The sequence below is a fragment of the Tasmannia lanceolata genome, unplaced genomic scaffold, assembly GCF_043159265.1.
Source record: "Tasmannia lanceolata isolate RefF3 unplaced genomic scaffold, GAP_Taslan_0.1 ptg000008l, whole genome shotgun sequence".
In the NCBI taxonomy this organism is placed as follows: domain Eukaryota; kingdom Viridiplantae; phylum Streptophyta; class Magnoliopsida; order Canellales; family Winteraceae; genus Tasmannia; species Tasmannia lanceolata.
This window is the reverse complement of record NW_027518685.1, coordinates 45475001-45495767: the sequence shown is the minus strand read 5'-3', so window position 1 is coordinate 45495767 and position 20767 is coordinate 45475001. Positions and strand designations below refer to the sequence as shown.

Sequence of the window (20767 nt, the reverse complement as noted above, 5' to 3'; positions counted from 1 at the left end):
AAACTTGGAACCTCGTCTGGTAGGATGGTGAAACTAGACATGTATAAGTGGCTTGTGGAGGCTGTGCCTTACTCAGTAGAGGGGTGAAACTGTGAACCTCACTCAATAGGGTTGTGAAACTAGGAACCTCACCCCGTAGGGATGTGAAATTGGGAACCTCGTCTGGTAGGGTTGTGAAACTAGGCATTGCTGTGGAGGCTGTGAAAATTGGTCGTGACCTTGCAGGACCAAGAGGTTGGTCGTTCCTAGTTGTGGTGAATTATACTTGTGGAAGCCACAAGGGTGGTGGCAATTTAGTGAATGTTGTTGTTGTATGCAAATCATGATAAATTGTAAGCCCAATGGTTCCCATCTTGGCATTCCCATCTTCTTTTGATGATTCCAATACACAAGTGATTTATATCACTAATGTGTTTGATATGTCAAAGTTGTAGATCATAATTGTCCTAATACAAGATTGCTTGGATTGAGGCCAAGAAGCTCTCATTGGACTACATTATGAAGGCCAAAGACATCGGAAATCCAAGACGCATGAAGACTTGAAGCATCGCAATTGAAGATCGAAGTCATTTTAGAATGTATAAGATCCAATCCTAGTTTAGATTTTAAGAGGCATAAATAAAGTTAATCTCACACACCCTAAATGTTTAAGAGATTGTCCTTGTGGTGTTCCAACACTTTGGAACCCTCATAACAATCCCAACTTGGTGTAGAGTTGGAAGCCCAGAAACAAGAATTGAAAATCTGCTGCATATAGGCTTCTCGGAACTCCGAGAAAATCCTCGGAGCTCCGAGATTTGGTCTAGTAGCTTTTTTCCAACTTCTGTTTGTATTCCCGGAACTCCGAGAGAAATTCTCGGAACTCCGAGAAAATCTCTCGGAACTCCGAGACCACTATTTTGGGAAGAAATTATAGCCGTTTGGGTTTTTGCCAGAATTACCACTATGCCACCAAACGGTCATATTTTGGTTTTTCTATATATATGGGTATTCTAAACTTCCCAACTATGAATCCTAATACTCTAAAAACCTAATGGAATATCTTAAGAGTGAACTAAGCTTGTTTATGCCTCTCATCCTCTAGATTTAGGATTTGGATCATAGGATCAAATTTGTACATCTTATTCAAAGTTTGTAAACCCTTGTGAGGGATTTTTTGTTTGTTTCTTTCTTTATCAAGAAGATTGTATTCGGGCGAGTGTTCGGAAAAGCGGAGCCCACTCTCCGTGGTGGGGATTGCCACCAAGGTTAGAGGTGATTGGAATCGTAATCGGCACCGATTTTCGCCGAAGTTAAGAAGATCAAATAGTGAAGCCATCAACGGGTTTAGTTGGTGGAGTGGAGTAGGCCTCGCGTTTGGAGGACCGAACCACTTTAAATCTCGGGTGCACTCTCTCTTGTCTCTTGCTCTATATTTGCATTGCACTTAGGATTTACCTTGTGTGCTTAAATTTTCATCTTTGATCTCTTAATCTTCAAAATTGGGTTAGAAGTTTTCAAAAGCTTAAAACTTGCTAGTAACCTAATTTTACCTCCTCATTAGTTGCCATTAGAGTAAGTACTCGGGCCTACCATTGGAATTTCACTTGGTATCAGAGCCTTGGCTTTTAAAAGATTTTCTTTTTTTTAAAATCTTTGGTAAATTTTTTTTTAATTTTAACAAGAGAAAAATCATAAGATCTTTGGCAACTTTCTAATTGTGAAATGGCAAACACAAATGGAACCGGACTTCCGGAAGGCCATTCTACAACTAGACATCCTTTCTTTGATGGGTCCAACTATGGACATTGGAAGATAAGGATGCGCATCTATCTTCTTTCGATATATGTGGAGCTTTGGCATATTGTTGAAAATGGATACACTTTGCCTTCCAAGCTATTTGAAGAATGGAATGTTGTAGAGAAAAGGCATGCAAATTTAAATTACAAAGCTATAAACTCTTTGTTTTGCGCCTTATCTACGGAGGAGTTTAATAGAGTAGCTCTTTTTGATTCCGCAAAGGTTATTTGGGATACTCTTGCCGTTACCCATGAGGGAACATCACAAGTCAAGGATTCCAAAATAAACTTGTTAAAGAGCAAATATGAAATGTTTAGAATGGGTCAAAATGAAAGTATTTCCAAAATGTATACCCGATTTGCTAAAATTTCAAATGAATTAGCTAATCTTGGTAAATCTTATCCTACTGATGAGCTTGTGAGTAAGTTGCTTAGGTCACTTCCTCCACATTGAGATCCAAAGGTCACCGCTATTCAAGAATCAAAGGATCTCAAGACGCTAACTATGGAGGAGCTTGTAGGAACTCTTATCACTCATGAGATGCTCCTCACTAGCCGTCAAGAAGAGAAGAAGCCGAAGGAGAAAGAAAAAGAAAGTCGATCTCTAGCTCTAAAGGCCTCCAAGACGGACTCATCATCCTCAAATGAAGCGGATAGTGATGAGGAAGAAGCGTTAAGAAAATTTAAAAGCTTATGGAGAAAGAAACACAAAAAGGATAAAAAGAAGAAGAAAGAAGAAAGTGAAGTAGGAGGAATAATGTGTTACAATTGCAAGAAGACGGGACACAAAAGACCGGAGTGTCCACTTCTCAAGTCATCTTCCTCTAAGTACAAGGGAAAGAAGGATTGGAAGAAGAACAAGGGTCTTGTAGCCGCTTGGGATGCTTCTAGACCTCGGGAAAGAGCTCAAGTGAAGGGGAAGCTAATAAGGATGATCTTTGCTTCATGGCATTCACCCATGAAGATGAGGTAAATTCTAACCTCTCTTGTATTTCATCAAGTAGTGATAGTGAAAAAATATCTTATGATGAATTGTGCATAACCTTGCATTATCAAATTTCAAAAAATAAAGTTATTAAAAAATCTATTTCAAAATTAGAAAATGAACTTGATATTTTGAAAAATGAGTTATCTTCTTCCATATCTAAATCTCAAGCACAAATTGAAAATTTTAAACTTGAGACTAAAACCCTTAAGGGTTGTTTGGATGAGAAAACTTGCCAAATTGGTAAACTCCAAAATGTGGCAAGCTCTTCCAAATCTTATGAAGATGACACTAATGATTTTCTAAATCAAATAACCCATCTTCATAATGAAAATGAAAGGTTAAGATTATGTCTCCATTGATTCCTAAATGGTGATAAAATTATTGACATAATCTTGAAGAAGGCTAGTCATAGACCTAATCATATATTTTATGATAGGACTAGTCTATCTAACCATCATGTTAGATGTCATTATTATGGAATCAATGGTCACTACCAATTTAAATATGCATCTAAGATTAGGGATTGTGGTGGAACCAAGAAATCTTGGGTTCCCAAAGCCCCCATATGATTCTCTTCATATGTGTTTAGATTAGGAGTTAGCTCTTAAAATTGAATATCTTTTTATGGTTATTTAAATATCCCCTCTTGTGTTGAATAAAAACTCTAAATAGGGGGAGTTTTATGTTTGTCTTTTTCCTTGAAAAAGGGGGAGCTTAAAATTGTATATTTTATCCCTTTGATTTTCTTTTACCCCATCTTTTTGATAGATGACAAAGGGGGAGAAAAATCTAGTGTAAGGAAATATATATGTGCTTTTATTGAAAAATCTCTTGTGCTTGTCATCATCAAAAAGGGGGAGATTGTAAGCCCAATGGTTCCCACCTTGGCATTCCCATCTTCTTTTGATGATTCCAATACACAAGTGATTTATATCACTAATGTGTTTGATATGTCAAAGTTGTAGATCATAATTGTCCTAATACAAGATTGCTTAGATTGAGGCCAAGAAGCTCTCATTGGACCACATTATGAAGGCCAAAGACATGATCCAAGACGCATGAAGACTTGAAGCATCGCAATTGAAGATCGAAGTCATTTTAGAATGTATAAGATCCAATCCTAGTTTAGATTTTAAGAGGCATAAATAAAGTTAATCTCACACACCCTAAATGTTTAAGAGATTGTCCTTGTGGTGTTCCAACACTTTGGAACCCTCATAACAATCCCAACTTGGTGTAGAGTTGGAAGCCCAGAAACAAGAATTGAAAATCTGCTGCATATATGCTTCTCAGAACTCCGAGAAAATCCTCGGAGCTCCGAGATTTGGTCTAGTAGCTTTTTTCCAACTTCTGTTTGTATTCCCGGAACTCCGAGAGAAATTCTCGGAACTCCGAGAAAATCTCTCGGAACTCCAAGAGAAATTCTCGGAACTCCGAGAAAATCTCTCAGAACTCCGAGACCACAATTTCGGGAAGAAATTATAGCCGTTTGGGTTTTTGCCAGAATTACCACTATGCCACCAAACGATCATATTTTGGTTTTTCTGTATATATGGGTATTCTAAACTTCCCAACCATGAATCCTAGCACTCTAAAAACCTATTGGAATATCTTAAGAGTGAACTAAGCTTGTTTATGCCTCTCATCCTCTAGATTTAGGATTTGGATTATAGGATCAAATTTTTATATCTTATTCAAAGTTTGTAAACCCTTGTGAGGGATTTTTTGTTTCTTTCTTTCTTTATCAAGAAGATTGTATTCGGGCGAGTGTTCGGAGAAGCGGAGCCCACTCTCCGTGGTGAGGATTGCCACCAAGGTTAAAGGCGATTGGAATTGTAATCGGCACCGATCTTCGCCGAAGTTAAGAAGATCAAATAGTGAAGCCATCAACGGGTTTGGTTGGTGGAGTGGAGTAGGCCTCGCGTTTGGAGGACCGAACCACTTTAAATCTCGGGTGCACTCTCTCTTGTCTCTTGCTCTATATTTGCATTGCACTTAGGATTTAACTTGTGTGCTTAAATTTTCATCTTTGATCTCTTAATCTTCAAATTGGGTTAGAAGTTTTCAAAAGCTTAAAACTTGTTAGTAACCTAATTTTACCTCCTCATTAGTTGCCATTAGAGTAGGTACTCGGGCCTACCCTTGGAATTTCATAAATCTTGTATATTCATGTTAAATTGTTCTCTTACACATATCTTGATTGGAATTGTATTGTTGTATTGCATACTTGATCCACCTGCTATAGGACGCTAGTCCATTCATTGAGCGTCAGCTCATCCATGTATGTTGTTTATTTGTTAGATAGTGAGGAGTAGGTTGGAATGTGAATCGGGAAATTGGGATGAGCGTGGAAATTTACTAGATGGATACTTTAGTTTTTTACAATTCATTCAAACTTGGTAGAGACATTTAGATAATTTATTATTATTTTTTGACTGGACCTCTCGGGAGATAGATGAATGGATTTGTTTATGGAACCTTTATGGTCAATTTTATTTCTCTATTTACTCATTGAATGGAATGGTGATGTGGATATTGCCTTGTGTGTTCATGGGGGTAAGACATGGATACGTGGTGCTGTTATGGTACCGGTCTCAGGGAATGCTGATGTGGATATTGCCTTGTGTGTTCATGGGGGTAAGACATGGATACGTGGTGCTGTTATGGTACCGGTCTCGGGGCTTGACAATATATCCATCCAACATCAGTTTTGGTATCGAATCAAAGTATAAGTCTTTTTTTTTAATTGTCCTGCATCAGATTTGAAGCTGGGCCGATGGAAGTTGTGCACCAAGTCATGGGTTAGCCGATTGCATGGGTCTGATGAGCTTTCGTAAGTCAATTTTTAGTCTCCTCGCTAGGATTCTGGTTATGATTTTGTAGAGAAAGTGGACCCAACTTCTTAAATGGTTCAGGAGGCTGAGTGGTGATTGATTGCCGATGAGAAATTTTTGAAATAAGATCATATGATGGCAGCAATCTCCTGTGTATCAGTAGTGGTGTTCCCATTGGCGTTGGTCATACCTTGAATGCTGTTGCTATTTCTTCTGGTATTTATGGCTAAATAAAAGAATTCCTTATTTGAATCTCCAAGATTTAGCCATGCTTGCCTTGATTTCTGTGTGGTCATGGATTCTTCTAGATGGGTTGTTGTTGAACGTACTAAGGGTATTATGGTCATAATATCTTAATTATTATCATTAATATATTGAATGGGGGGAGAAAATGCTTTGAACGCATTCTAGACTCTCACGCTATTCTCTTCCTCTCGCGCCTCTCTGTCTCTCTTTATCTCTTTCTCATTAACTCTCTCTCTCTCTCTCTCTCTGTCTCTCTCTCTCTCTGCACCATGTAGTTATCTAACATGGTATCAGAGCTTCAAGGTTGAAGATCGGACCACCCATCCTTGAAGAAACCTAAAACCTAGAACTTCTAAAACCCTAATCTTGAAGACGACCAACACAATCTCAAATCCCTAACCCTGAAGACGTGACCCCTGAAGACGTGACGAGACGAGACATACCACTTCTGCGAATGGCTCGTAATGCTGCATCTCTTCCGAGACCAGGACCCTTTATCATGGCTTCTGCTCGTTGCATACCCTGATCCACTACTGTACGAATAGCATTTCCTGCTGCGGTTTGAGCAGCAAATGGTGTCCCTCTTCTTGTGCCTCTGAATCCACAAGAACACAATCCCTTCTCTTTCAACTTTAATCGTAAACACAACCCTAAAACCTACTCCTAACCCACTTGCACCCCCTATTCACACCAAAAACCTAACCCTAATCAACTCACGTCCCCTTCCCTCCACCCTAAACTCTAACTCTACCCTGTTTCTTCCCTTCACATCATTCAAACCTAACCCTATCTTTTCAATTCAGTCCTTAACTCTTTGTTCTTCTCAAATCAGTTAATAAATCCTACTCTCTTCATGGTTTAAACTTGTTTCTTCTCCATATTTTATTCTCTTGTTGGTTCATGTCCCTCGTCACTTGGTTGTTAGTGATGCTCGGTGGTTGTTGTCGGTGGTGGATTGGTCGACGATTGTTGATAGTGGTGTTGGTTCCTTGTGAATGTTGGGTGGTTATGATTATTGTTCGTGATTGCTGATGATTGTGGATTTATTGTTGATTGTTGGTGGTGTTGGTTGGTTGTTGGCTGCTGAGTGTGGATAATTATTGGTGTTTGTTGGATTATTGACTCTTGTTGGTTGATGGTTAGTGTTCCTTATTATTGTTGATTGTACTTGGTGGTGGCGCTGTTGTTATTTGTGGACGAATTGTTGGTGGTTGTTTACTTGGTCCTTGTTAATTATTGGTTATTTGGATTGTCGTAATTGGTGCTTATTATGGCTTTGAAAGATTCCTCATCGCAGCCTAAGGTTGTTGAAGCCACTCTTTCCTCTTCATCCCATTCATCTAGTGCTCATTATACTTCTGTGGAAGCTCCTCTTCAGATGAACTCCATACGGCTTGATGGGAAGAATTACTCTCCTTGGAAGAGGGCGGTGCGTACTTACCTTCTTGATCGGGGCCGTGCTTTTGGTCGATTTGGCCGTGGCCGTGATAGTCGTGGTCGTGGCTGTGATGGTGGTGTTGGACATGGCCGTGGACGTGGGCCCCGTTTTTGCACTCATTGTCGTATGGATGGACATACCGTTGATTATTTCTATGATTTACACCCTGAACTTCGTCCCTACAGAACTGCGAATGCTTCTGCTGCTGCTTCTAATAGTATTTCTTCTGATGCTCCATCTATGACGCCTGATACTCTGGCTGCCCCTTGTGCGGAATATAAGGAATTTCTTTGTACCCGGGGCAAAGGAAAGCAGCCCACTGCCACGTTTGCGCAGCAAGGTAGCCCCTCATGTTTTCTCTCTGGTAGTGTGGACCCCGATCCCGAGGACGGTGGGCGAGGGACACGAGATCCCACGTCGGTCCTCTAAGATCTCCACAATGTGAATGAGAGCTCTACCAAGGAACTCTCGAAATGATGCCACTCAGAGCATGGTTGGCGATATAAATGAGATACCTCTCGACTCAAGGACCAGCCCGGAACCGATATATACCTATAACAAAGAAGAGTCGTCATCCAAGGAAGTAGGCCCTAGATCCCATGAAATACTCTGTTGCAACGGATAACCAGAGATACAAAAGTCCGTGCCTGATGACGAATGGGGAAGGTATTAAGCGCCCCCAATTCGCCCAAGTGCAAGCACCTGGTCTCTTATGCCATTTTAAATTAATTTTGAAGAGTTTTGGGCTAAAATCATGCGAAATGGGAACGAGTATCCCCGAGAAAACGTCTATCTAAGCATGCATGACCCGGGGATGGGCGAAAGAAAATAAACATCCAAATCCTAACTCACCGCATCTAATCCTAACCCATCACATCTAGGAAAGCAATAACATCCGCATGCACAGCTACAGCTAAGCAAGTAATAGCAGGTATGATAAGCAGAAAAGCAGTAAATATCTACAGCTAAGCATATGATCATGATAAGTAAGCAAATAAATGTCACAGCTAAGCATGTAAATAAACATGTGAAACTAAACGCACAAGGAATAAGCAAGCTGAAAGTAAACACACAAGGGACCAAAGACAAACACACGATAAGCTAAAAGATGAGAGGAAAGAAAGGAATCAGAAAATAGACGGTATGCGCAAACCCATAACGCCAGGGAAAAGAAAATGGGACATACAATAGACTCAAGGAGCGATTCTAAAGGAATCGAGCTTAGTGATCTTGATCCGCTAAAGATCGGACAAGTCTCGCGATCGTCATAGCCTATCGTTGGGCTCAGAGAGGACAATCCTTGTAAAGGGGCTACGTTACGTCGTCGCCCATCCCAAAACCCGATAAAACGTCGGAAAACCGATAAAACCGGCAAACCACGATCAAAATCGGAAATGAAATGAAAAGAAGGCTCCGAGTGACCTGGCAATCACCATTCTTGCCCATTTTGGTTTTTGTATTTTTGTAAAAAGCTTGAAAGATATTTTTAGATGCTGAAATGATTTTTTTTTGAAGGGTTTAAATGATTTTATTGAAAAGTTTGACTGAACTTGGGATGACGGTCCCAAGCTGCCTACGTACCATGTGAAAAGGGATCAAGCCAACGTAGTTCGAAACCGCTTTTCGAAAAACGCTTTTGAGTGTTTTTTGATGTTTTTTTTTGGATTTTTGTTATTTGATTTTTATGTATTTTTATCCCTTTTGATCGAAATGGGGTTTTGGCTCAAGAGGTTGCCGCCCGTCATCGCCTAGACTCAACGAAGCGTTCCTATAATCGAGGGAATCCCGAAGCCCGAGCAAGATCCCTAGGAACGTGAAGAGAGTAGTCCCGAAAGAAGACAAGATAGAACTCTTGAACCCTATAAGAAGCAAAGGCCCCAAAGAATGAGGAATCCCTAACCCCCCAAGTGATACATTACAAGCTACTGAACTGGGACAAGTTAACATACATCATTGAATAAGCGTCACAGAAGATTCACCACAAATCAGATGAATAAAAGATAACGGACTTTGATAAAATTCAAGGAAAAGAATAAAGCATTTATTACCTTCTCTTTTGCTTCTCCTCTCTGCACTTCGGATTCGTCTCTGCCGGAACTAGTGATGGCGTGATCGGATTTGAAGAATTTGGAAATGGTGATGAGGGTATCAGAGTTGTGGTGGAAGAGATGGGTTTCAAAAGGGCAGAGATGGGTTGGAATTAATGGAGGGTTAGAGGAGGTAGGACACATGTGCAATGGGTTTGGGGATTTTTTTTAAAAAAAATTGAAAATCTGTTGAGAGATGCTCGTGGAAGTGGAGATGGAAGGTGGGAATGGGGGAGACACAGCCTGATTCCGGCGAGATTGCCGGAATCAATAGTGTTAGAAATGGGGTCGGGTGAAGCTATCCTCTCCCTCTTTCTTCCTTTTTAAAACCCTAGCAGCCCCCTCTTGATTTTTCTACAAAAAAAATGGGATCCCACTCTCTGTTTCTAACAAAAATGAGTTCGTATAAATGGGAAAAGGAGGTGGGTTTGCCGGATTTTGATGAGACCTTTCTGGAGAAGGAGGATTAGAGAGGATGGAGGTTGATGGCGTGAGTGGTTGAAATGGAGGAGGGTTTGAGGGTTATGGACTTGGGTTTTCGAAGTGGGTTTGGGGTGGAGATGGGTTTCGGTTTTGGAGGTGGTGGTTGGAGAAGATGAGGGTGGAAGAGGGTTTTTGAAGTGGGGTTATGGTAGTCGGTGGTGGCTGGTGGTTCGATGGAGAGGAGATGGGGTTTCAACGGAGGTGGAGGTTGGAAGCTCGGTTGGGTGGGATGAGATAGAGAATCGAAAAAAAGGTTTTGAGGGTAATGGTGATAGAGATGATGATGGTCGGATGGTGGTGGCTGGTGGTGGCGCGGCTCCCTTTTTTCTCTCTACCTCTCTCTGCTCCTCCCTCTCTGTAGCTCAAAGAGATGGAAAAATCCCCCTTTTGAAAACCCTCGTTCGATCCCTTTTGTTAGGGAAATGATATATTCCACCCCCTTTTGCTCCATGGACACCCCTTATCTGGTGCATTATTACTACTGTCTTGCACTATAGGGAGGGTGGGTCGGGTAAAATAGAATCAGAGGAAATGATATATTTGACCCCATTTCTTCTCCGGACAGCCCCATCCATCTAGTGCAATTTCACTATTCTTTTTAATCTACAGGGGGGGGGTACAAGTAAAAAAAAAATGAGGTAGAGAGTCCCTTCTCTCAACATGATCTCAACCCTCTAATTTGATCCAATGACCATTAAGGGTTGCTTGCAACAAAAGTCAAATGAGAATTACAAAATCACCCTCATAAAGATAGCAAATCACCCCTTGTAGCCTTGAACAGGGAAAATGATATCAACACACCAAATTTTGATAATTGTACTAGCTCGACCCATCTTAATTTCCATTTCTTGTCTGATTCACTTGAAAATTTGCGAGCATACTCTTGGGAATATTAACCATTTTTTTGGGAACTTTGTACCTATGGGTAGGTACAATGGACAGGTAAAATTCGAGTTCTCTTTGTATTTAGGGCTTGCTTCTTCTGGAATTTCAATTTCAAGGTTTCATCTCAACTTCGGGATCTCCTGGCTTGCTTCAGGGACCTTATTCGATTTCAAAAGTTTATTCGGCTTTGAGGAAAATGGTCCGTTCAAAATGAGGTGTCTACAGGTAGTTATTATGGTCCATGGCTCATTGATTCAGGTGCCTCACACCATATGACTGCTAACCCTAACATTCTCTCTTCTTTCCACTCTGTTCCGTCTATGGGTCATCGTATTGTTGTCTTGGCTGATGGGACTACATCCCCTGTTTCTGGCATGGGTGTAGTCCATCTCGATGGGTTTTCACTTGTCTTCCGTTCTATATGTTCCGTCTTTTTCTGTTAATTTATTATCTGTTCGTCAATTAACGCAGTCTCTTCACTGTTCTGTTTCCCTCTTTTTTTCTCATTGTGTTTTTCAGGACATGAAGACTGGGACGAGGATTGGCTTGGGCCGTGAGATTGATGGCCTTTACTACCTTGATCTGGCTAGTGCTTGTGTTGCTCTTCGTACTTCGGTGGATGCCTATCAGTGGCATTGTCGTTTGGGCCATCCACCTGTGGATATGCTTAGGAAGTCTTCGTTTGTTTCAATTCCAATTCCATCTTTTCATTGCGAGTCCTGTCGGTTGGGAAAACACCATCGTGTGTCCTTCCCTTATCTAGTTAGTAGTAGAGTGTCTCATACATTTGAACTTATACATTCTGATGTTTGGGGTCCAGCTAGAACTACTTCGTTAAATGGACATAAATATTTTATCATATTTGTTGATGATTATTCGAGGGCCACATGGTTGTTTTTTCTTAAAGATAGATCTCAAGTGTTTCATGCATTTTGAAAATTTTATTTTGAGGTGGAAAATCAATTTAAATGTACGATTAACTGTTTGCGTACTGACAATGCTAAGGAATATTTTTCTGTGAATAACGGCTTTCATGATTTTCTTTCCTCTCGTGGTATCATTCATTAGTCGTCATGTGCATACACATCACAACAGAATGGTGTCGTTGAAAGGAAAATTTGTTATTTGCTGGATATGATTCGTACGATTATGTTTCAGATGAAGGTTCCTAAGATTCACTGGGGAGATGCATCTTTCACGGCATGCTTCCTAAGTAATCGTCTACCTTTTTCAGTTTTATCTGGTCAAACGTTATTTTCTGTCTTGTATCCTCTTGGAGACCCGTTTCCTTTAGTGCCACGTGTCTTTGGATGTACGTGTTTTATTCATAATTTGTCTCCAGGTATTGACAAGTTAGACCCTCGGGCAGAGAAGTGCATTTTCTTGGGTTATTCTCGAACCCAAAAAGGTTATAAATGTTATAGCCTTCCCGTTCCTTTAGTGATGGGTCATTCTCTGTCAGGTCCTGTGGGTGCTCTAGACATTGCCACAAGTTCTTCTATGGACCCTAAGGATTCTGTGGATTCTCTGCCAGGTCCTGTGGATGTTGAGTTGGAAACTTTTACTCGGGGACCTCGTCAGGTCGTTCTTTCGACGACTGAAGCACCATCTCAGCCCACTGATCCTCTTCCACAGTCGGATTGTCAACCTTCAGGTATTTGTTCTCCTACTCATGATTCAACTATTGCATCCCGGACTAGATCACGTACTGTGGCTCATCCTATTTCTAATTTTGTTACTTATGAGCATCTCTTACCATCTTTTCGGTCCTTTGTCTCTAGCATGTCTTCAGTTACTTTGCCTAAGTCAGTTACAGATGCTCTCAATCATCCTGGATGGAAGGCTGCTATGGATGCTGAGATGGCTGCACTTCACTCCAATAAAACGTGGCACTTGGTTTCTCTGGTGCCCAACCTGTTGGCTGTCGTTGGGTCTTTGCCATCAAGTACCTACCAGATGGGTCTATTGAACGTCTTAAAGCCCGCCTTGTTGCTAAGGGGTACACTCAGACATTTGATGTTGACTATCAAGAGACTTTCTCACCGGTGGCCAAAATTCTGTCCGTACGAGTACTGATTTCTTTAGCTGTTAATCGTGGTTGGCCTCTGTATCAGCTTGTTGTTAAGAATGCCTTCCATCATGGTGACCTTTCAGAGGAAGTTTATATGGAGCAACCTCCTGGGTATGTTGCTCAGGGGGAGATGCGCTCTTCCTTATGCCACCTTCAGAAGGCAATTTATGGTCTGAAGCAATCGCCTAGGGCTTGGTTTAGACGATTTAGTGCTGCCGTTTTGCGCTTTGGGTTGAAGCAGTGTGTTGATCATTCCGTGTTCAGTCACAAATATGATTCTGGATATATTCTTCTGATAATGTATGCTGATGACATTGTAATTACAAGAGATGACAAGTCTGGCATCCAAAATCTAAAGTCTTTTCTTCAAGGAGAGTTTTCCACTAAAGATTTGGGCCAGCTCAGATATTTCCTTGGTATTGAGGTAGCACGGTCTCGTCATGGACTAGTTTTGTCACAAAGAAAGTATGTGTTGGACATCTTAGAGGAGACAGGCTCAATGGGGGTGAAACCTGCGACTACCCTTATGGATCCAAATGTTAAACTTCTTCCTGATCAAGGAGAGTTGCTGAATGATCCAAGTCGATATAGAAGATTGGTTGGGAAACTAATCTATTTGACTGTCATCCGTCCAGACATATCATTTGCAGTTGGTATGGTTAGTCGTTTTATAAGTGCTCCACGTACTTCCCACTGGATTGCTGTCATTCATATTATCAAATATTTAAAGGGTACTCCAGGTAAAGGTCTATGCTTCAGAAAGTATGGACATGAAAAGGGAGCTTCCCTGCACTTAAGTGGCTTAAAAAGCCTCCCATTGGTTCGTTTAGCGGGTCCACCTTTGCGGGTCCACAAAAAGTGACCAATTGGAGGCTTTATAACCCACTTATGCACAGGGAGCTCCCTACGCAGCTGCGTAGGAACACTTTTCTCTCTCTCTCTCTCTCTCTCTATATATATATATATATATATATAGAGAGAGAGAGAGAGAGAGAGAGAGAGAGAGAGAAAGAACGGTTCCCACACATATGTGTAGAGAGTTCTCTACACACTAGCTTAAAATACAGTGGGGGCCCACATTGTTTGGGTGATCCAAGCCATCCATTTTAAAGGCCCTCACATAGATAGGGTGTCTACAAAAAATCAAATCCATAGGATCATCCCAACCCTACAATTTTTGGAGGTAAAATGGATGTCTTTAAACCTTCACAAATTAGTCCATTTTTTGCCTCCGCAGTTCGAATGGTTAGGATGATCCTATGGATCTGATTTTTTGTGGACACCCTATCTATGTGAGGGCTTTAAAAATGAATGGTTTGGATCACCCAAACAAAGTGGGCCTCCAGTGTATTTTAAGCTAGTGTGTAGATAACTTATCTACACATGTGTAGGAACCGTTTTCTCATATGTGTATATATATATATATATATATATATATATATATATATATATATATATATATATATATATATATATAGAGAGAGAGAGAGAGAGAGAGAGAGAGAGAGAGAGAGAGAGAGAAAACGGTTCCTACACATATGTGTAGAGAGTTCTCTACACACTAGCTTAAAATACAGTGGGGGCCCACATTGTTTGGGTGATCCAAGCCATCAATTTTAAGGGCCCTCACATAGATAGGGTGTCTACAAAAAATCAGATCCATAGGATTATCCCAACCCTACGATTTGTGGAGGTAAAATGGATGTCTTTAAACCTTCACAAATTAGTCCATTTTTTGCCTCCACAGTTCGAATGGTTAGGATGATCCTACGGATCTGATTTTTTGTGGACACCCTATCTATGTGAGGGCCTTAAAAATGAATGGTTTGGATCACCCAAATAATATGGCCCCTACTGTATTTTAAGCTAGTGTGTAGATAACTTATCTACACATGTGTGTAGGAACCGTTTTCTCATATATATATATATATATATATATATTAGGGAATGGTATCTGAGCTCAGATACGTTTTCTGTGGTAGAGATGGGATTTGCTAAGGTCCATCGCAAGAGTCTTTTCGCGGCAGGTTTGTCGCACTTTAGACCAGCCACTTCGTGAATGGAGACAAAAGATGTTCTCTTCATTTACGAGGTGGCTGGTCTGACGTGCGGCAGACCAGCTGTGAAAATCCTTCTGCGATGGACGCTAGCAATTCCCTCTCTCTCTCTCTCTCTATATATATATATATATATATATATATATATATATATATAGGGAAATGATATTTACGCCCCTTTCATCACCAGGGACACTCATTTGCCAGTGTACTTTGCAATCAAAGCCACTGGATTTTTTTGACATAAAGTACATCATCTCCCTTTTTGCCATTGATACACTGATGTTGGGTGTCCTTGGTGATCAAAAGGGGCGTAAATATCACTTCCGATATATATATATATATATATATATATATATATATATATATATAGAGAGAGAGAGAGAGAGAGAGAGAGAGAGAGGTTTCTACACACAAGTGTAGATAAGTTATCTACGCACTAGCTTAACATACAGTGGAGCGTATATTGTTTGGGTGATCCAAACCATTCATTTGATTAGCCCTCATATAGACAGGGTGTCCACAAAAAATCAGCTCCATAGGATTCATCTCAACCCTACGATTTGTGGAGGTAAAATGGACGTGTATAAACCTTCACAAATCTGTCCATTTTTTGTCTCCACGGTTCGAAGGGTTAGGATGATCCTATGAAGCTTGATTTTTTGGGCACACCGTATCTATGTGAGGGCCCATCAAATGAATGATTTGGATCACCCAAACAATGTGGGCCCCCATTGTATTTTACGCTAGTGTGTAGATAACTTATCTACACTAGTGTGTAGAAACCGTTTTCTCATGTGTGTGTGTGTGTGTGAGAGAGAGAGAGAGAGAGAGAGAGAGAGAGAGAGAGAGAGAGAGAAAAGAGTAGGTACTCCCTGGAGGAGATAACTTATCTACTCCCTAGCTTAAAATAACAGTTGGGGCCACATTGTTTGGGTCATCTAAAGCATTCATTTGATGGGCCCACACACACACACGCACACACACACACACACACACACACACACACACACATATATATATATATATATATATATATATATATATATATATATATATAGGGAAATGATTTCAGCACTCCATTGTTTTGATAAGATGCGCGCAGCATCTTGTCGTTTAGTATTTAAAGGGCTTATAAGAGCTTTGCATCTTGTCGTTTAGTATTTGAAGGGCTTATAAGAGCTTTTTGAAAACCGTAAAATTCTCCTGACAGCCTTTTAAATGCTAGACGATTAGATGCTTCGCGCAACTTATCAACACATTGTAGTTTGGATAGATAGATAGATTATATATATATATATATATATATATATATATATATATATATATATATATATATATATAATCTATCTATCTATAATATATATTAAGCCTATAGGATTCCAAAATGTCATTCGTCTTTTCCAATATCTTTTCTGAGAAAAATTTTTCCAACACAAAAATTCGATTTTGCCACCCTCTATAATTAAATTTGCTAACAATTTTGGATTGCCGCTCTACCGCTTTCTGTTTTTTGCACCGAATTTGATTTCGCACCAGCTAAATCTGGGTTCAAATTTTATGGGCAACTTCTAATTTGAGTAGAGGAAATCCAATTTGGAGGGCCACCAAAATTTATTGCCCCATAAATTAGATTCTCTGTCTCATACTACTGGTTTCTCTCTCATTAGGGGTTCTAATTTGGGTGGAGGAAATGAGATTTACCATAATTACATGCCACTTCCCCACGATATAAACTTTGGATTCGTTATGCCATAAACACAAGTCGCACAATTTTCTCTCTCTCTCTCTCTCTGGTTTTGTGATGAACACAAAACCCCACAACAGTTTAATGCTACTGTTTTCTCCCTCTCTTATTTAATGGCTGAATTTGTTGGGGTTTGTGTTTATCACAAAATCCAAGAGAGGGATTAAGTCGGGGAAGGTTGGGAGACTTGCAGATTGTGTTGCTCCTGTAGAGGCGTGTTGGTATGTTTCTCTGGATTCTCTGCATCTCCAAGTTAGTTTTTTAACTTTTTAAACGGTATAATGCCCTATTTTAGGAGGTTTTTTAGATTTTGAAGCAATTAAAAGAAGTTCTGTGTCCTTCTTTGACATAGGAAAACCAGTGGGCAAGTTCTCACTGGTCAATGGTAAGAACCATCTCCAAGCATATCAATGCATAGAGTGGCCCCATCATTTTTCACCACATGTTATTGATTGGATTGGGCAACCGCTTTGCACCTCATGCTTTAGGTGGGGCAACCGCTTTACACCTCATGTTATTGATTGGATGGGGCCCATCATTTTACTTCATGTTTCGAACGGTGGTTCATGTACAAAGTGGGGCCGGACATTTTACACGTAATCTTTGTATAATGGATAGGGATTTGCTAGGGTCCATCGCAAAAGGCATTCCGCGGCTGGTCTGTCGCAAGTCAGACCAGCGACCTCGTGAATGAGGACAACAGCATTTGTCTCCATTCACGAGGTGGCTGGTCTGATGTGCAACAGACCAGCCGCGAAATGCCTTTTTCGATGGACGCTAGCAATTCCCTTCGTTTTTATTTTCTTCGTCTACATGTGCATCGCACGGGTTGCTTACTAGTGTGTGTGTGTGTGTGTGTATGAGGAAATGAAGTATGTGCAGCTAGCTGCACAGATAAGCTTATCTGTGCATGGCTCACAAACCATAGGGGGGGCCACATTTTTGGGGGGATCCAAAGCATTCATTTGGAAGGCCCTTCCCTATAGGATCATCCTATATATATATATATATATGTGTGTGTGTGTGTGTGTGTGTGAGGAGAGAAAAGGGTTTCTCCGCTCGAGCACAGAAACAGGGGGGCATTGGGGGGTCCAAGCCATTCATTTGGAAGGCCCCATCATGGATGAGGGGTCTACCAAAAATCAGCTCCATTGGAACACCATGGAATATCCATTTGTGGGGCAAAAAATGGACAGATACTGTTTATCCACAAATTTGTTCATTTTTTGCCCCACAAATGGACACCCAAAGGCGATCCAATGGAGTTGATTCTTGGTGGACACCCTATCCATGAAAGGGCCCATCAAATGAATGCTTTGGATCCCATAAAAAATGTGGCCCCACCCTTGTTTCTGTGCTCGAGCACATAAACCATTTCCTCATATGAGAATATATATATATATATATATATATATATATATATATACACGAGAAAACGGTTTCTACACACAAGTGTAGATAAGTTATCTACACACTAGCTTAAAATACGGTTGGGGCCCACATTGTTTGGGTGATCCAAAGCATTCATTTGATGGACCCTCATATAGATTGGGTGAGGCCAAAAAATCAGCTTCATAGGATCATCCCTACCCTACGATTTGTGGAGATAAAAGGGACGTGTATAAACCTTCACAAATCTGTCCATTTTTTGCCTCCACGGTTCGAAGGGTTAGGATGATCCTATGGAGCTGATTTTTTGTGGACACCCTATCTATGTGAGGACCAATCAAATGAATGGTTTGGATCACCCAAACAATGTGGGCCTCCACTGTATTTTAAGCTAGTGTGTAGAGAACTTATCTACACTTGTGTGTAGAAACCGTTCTCTCTCTCTCTCTCTCTCTATATATATATATATAAGTGGTTTATAAAGCCTCCCATTGGTTGGTACAGCGGGTCCCCCTTTGAAATGTATAGCGGGTCCACAAGAAAGGAACCAATAGGAGGCTTTATAAACCACTTAAGCACAGTTAAGCTTCCTGCACTGGAACGCTTCTCCCTCTCTCTCTCTCTCTATATATATATATATATATATATATATATTGTGTGGGATTTGCTAGCATCCATTGCAGAAGGCATTTCGTGGATTTTCTGTTGAATGTGAGAGCAGCCACCTCGTGAATGCAGACAAAATCTGCTGAAAAGTGAGCCTGTTCAACTGCTCACATTCAACAGCCCATCCGTGAAATGCCTTCTGCAATGGACGCTAGCAAATCCCATAATATATATATATATATATATATATATATATATATATATATATATATATGGGGAAACGGTTCGTGAGCTTGAGCTCACGAAGCATATATGAGCTAGAGTTCCACAAACACATGGGTCCCACATTTTTTGGGGTGATCCAAAGCATTCATTTGGAAGGCCTTTATATAGATAGGGTGTGTACCAAAAATCAAGTCCATAGGATCATCCTAACTCATCCAAAAGTGGAGGGCAAAATGGACAGATACTGTTTGTCTATATATGAGGAAAATTATTGTGCGCTCGAGCGCTTATAAGCTTATATGCGCTTGAGGGCCCAAACACATGGGTCCCACCTTTTTTGTGGTGATCCAAACCATTCATTTGCAAGGTCCCATTATAGATAGGGTGTGTACAAAAAATCAGGGCCATTGGATCATCCTAACCCCTCCAAAAGTGGAGGGCAAAATGGGCAGATTTTTGGACAAACAGTATCTGTCCATTTTTCCCTCCACTTTTGGATGGGTTAGGATGATCCTATGGAGCTGATTTTTTGTACACACCCTATCTATGTAAGGGCCTTTCAAATGAATGCTCTGGATCATCCTAACATTGAGGGCCCACATGAGTTTTGTGCCTCGAGCTATATATATATAGAGGGAAAACTGTTTGTGAGCTCGAGCTCAATAGCTTATCTGAGCTCGAGTGCCACAAACACATGGGTCCCACATTTTTGGGGTGATCCAAAGCATTCATTTGCAAGCTAGCTTGACTACAGATGCATGGGTATTAAAACTGCCATATCATTGGGATCAAAGTGGTTGTCTTATTTTTTGATCGGTAAGCTAGCTTGAATCCTAAACCTCATGGTTGCGACATGAAGCACCTTCTAACTGAGATACGAGCCGAAGCTCTAACTGGTTGCCTATTTTTTAGGAGATGTGGTGGTCAGTATGCAGAACTGCTTGCCTTTGGGGTGTTGTCTGTCCGTAGATAGCATTCATTTCTATTTATTATACAACTCAACTGCAAATATAAATAAACTATCATGAATATAGGGTAATACCAACCTTATTACCCATCAAAAAAACAAAAAAACTGCAAGTATAACATTGGTTGAAAGTAAAACAGAACCAAAACATATCAGTGGTAAATTACTAGCATGGGGCATGCTACAAAAAAAAAAGTAGTCTTGTTTCTCTACTAACCATGAACCTCCAAGATGCAATCTCTTGCTTAATTCTCCTTTTTTAAAACTTGTTATAGTTTTCATTCTAACAAATAAAAGATCGTCCAGATGTTAGAGTGTAATGCTTAAATCTTTTCTGACCTCATGCACTGTTGCAAATTTATCAAGTTCTTTGATTAACCACGTCAAATGTGTAAAAACCATAGCAGTACCCAAGTGGCAGAGTAATTCATGCTTGATTGGCCTTTCAATTCATTATTCAGTGCAATGTAACCATTTTGCTTATAGTGCCTCAAACCCCCAATGTCTGCGTCTAACCATTGTTTATAAATTCTTTTCTCCTGTTATGTTAAACTTGTTTTTTTAACTTTCTTTGCTTATTTACCTCCTGTTCTCATATATATTTTTATCATATGTCCATATGCAGGTACTACTTTATTGGAGCTTGGTGATGGTTGTAAATAGATGTCAAGATACAAATTTTTGTATCTCCGCATTTTTCCTGTGTCTGCTCGTTCTTTGGGTGGACGTTTTAAACGATCAGCCTCGTCTTCCTTGTATATTATGCTGTATTTCTGCCATATCCATTAAACTCCCTGCGTAAAACTCCACTTTTCTTTCGCTTATATTTATATGAAACTGGATCACCAGAACGACATTTGCTTCTGTGAATTTAGGACTCTTCATCTTACTCACTTTTCGCTTGTATTGGCATGCAACACATGAACTGAAAAAAACCCAGAAAGTTGGTAAAGCTGTTTAGATCCC

General features: G+C 40.4%; 1 protein-coding gene across 3 annotated transcripts in view; it reads left to right on the top strand.

Annotated features, from left to right (window-relative positions):
- The window catches only part of LOC143885330 (protein FAR1-RELATED SEQUENCE 4-like), a 35246-nt gene that overhangs the window by 14096 nt on the left and 383 nt on the right, over positions 1 to 20767 (top strand). For 2 of the 3 annotated variants that reach the window (XM_077389448.1, XM_077389450.1), the window contains exon 6: positions 20427 to 20767. This exon is cut by the window's right edge and continues 108 nt beyond it. The gene's annotated coding sequence lies outside the window, so the exon portion shown is untranslated. The remainder of the gene's footprint in view (positions 1 to 20426) is intronic. The other variant, XM_077389449.1, reaches the window with a different exon arrangement.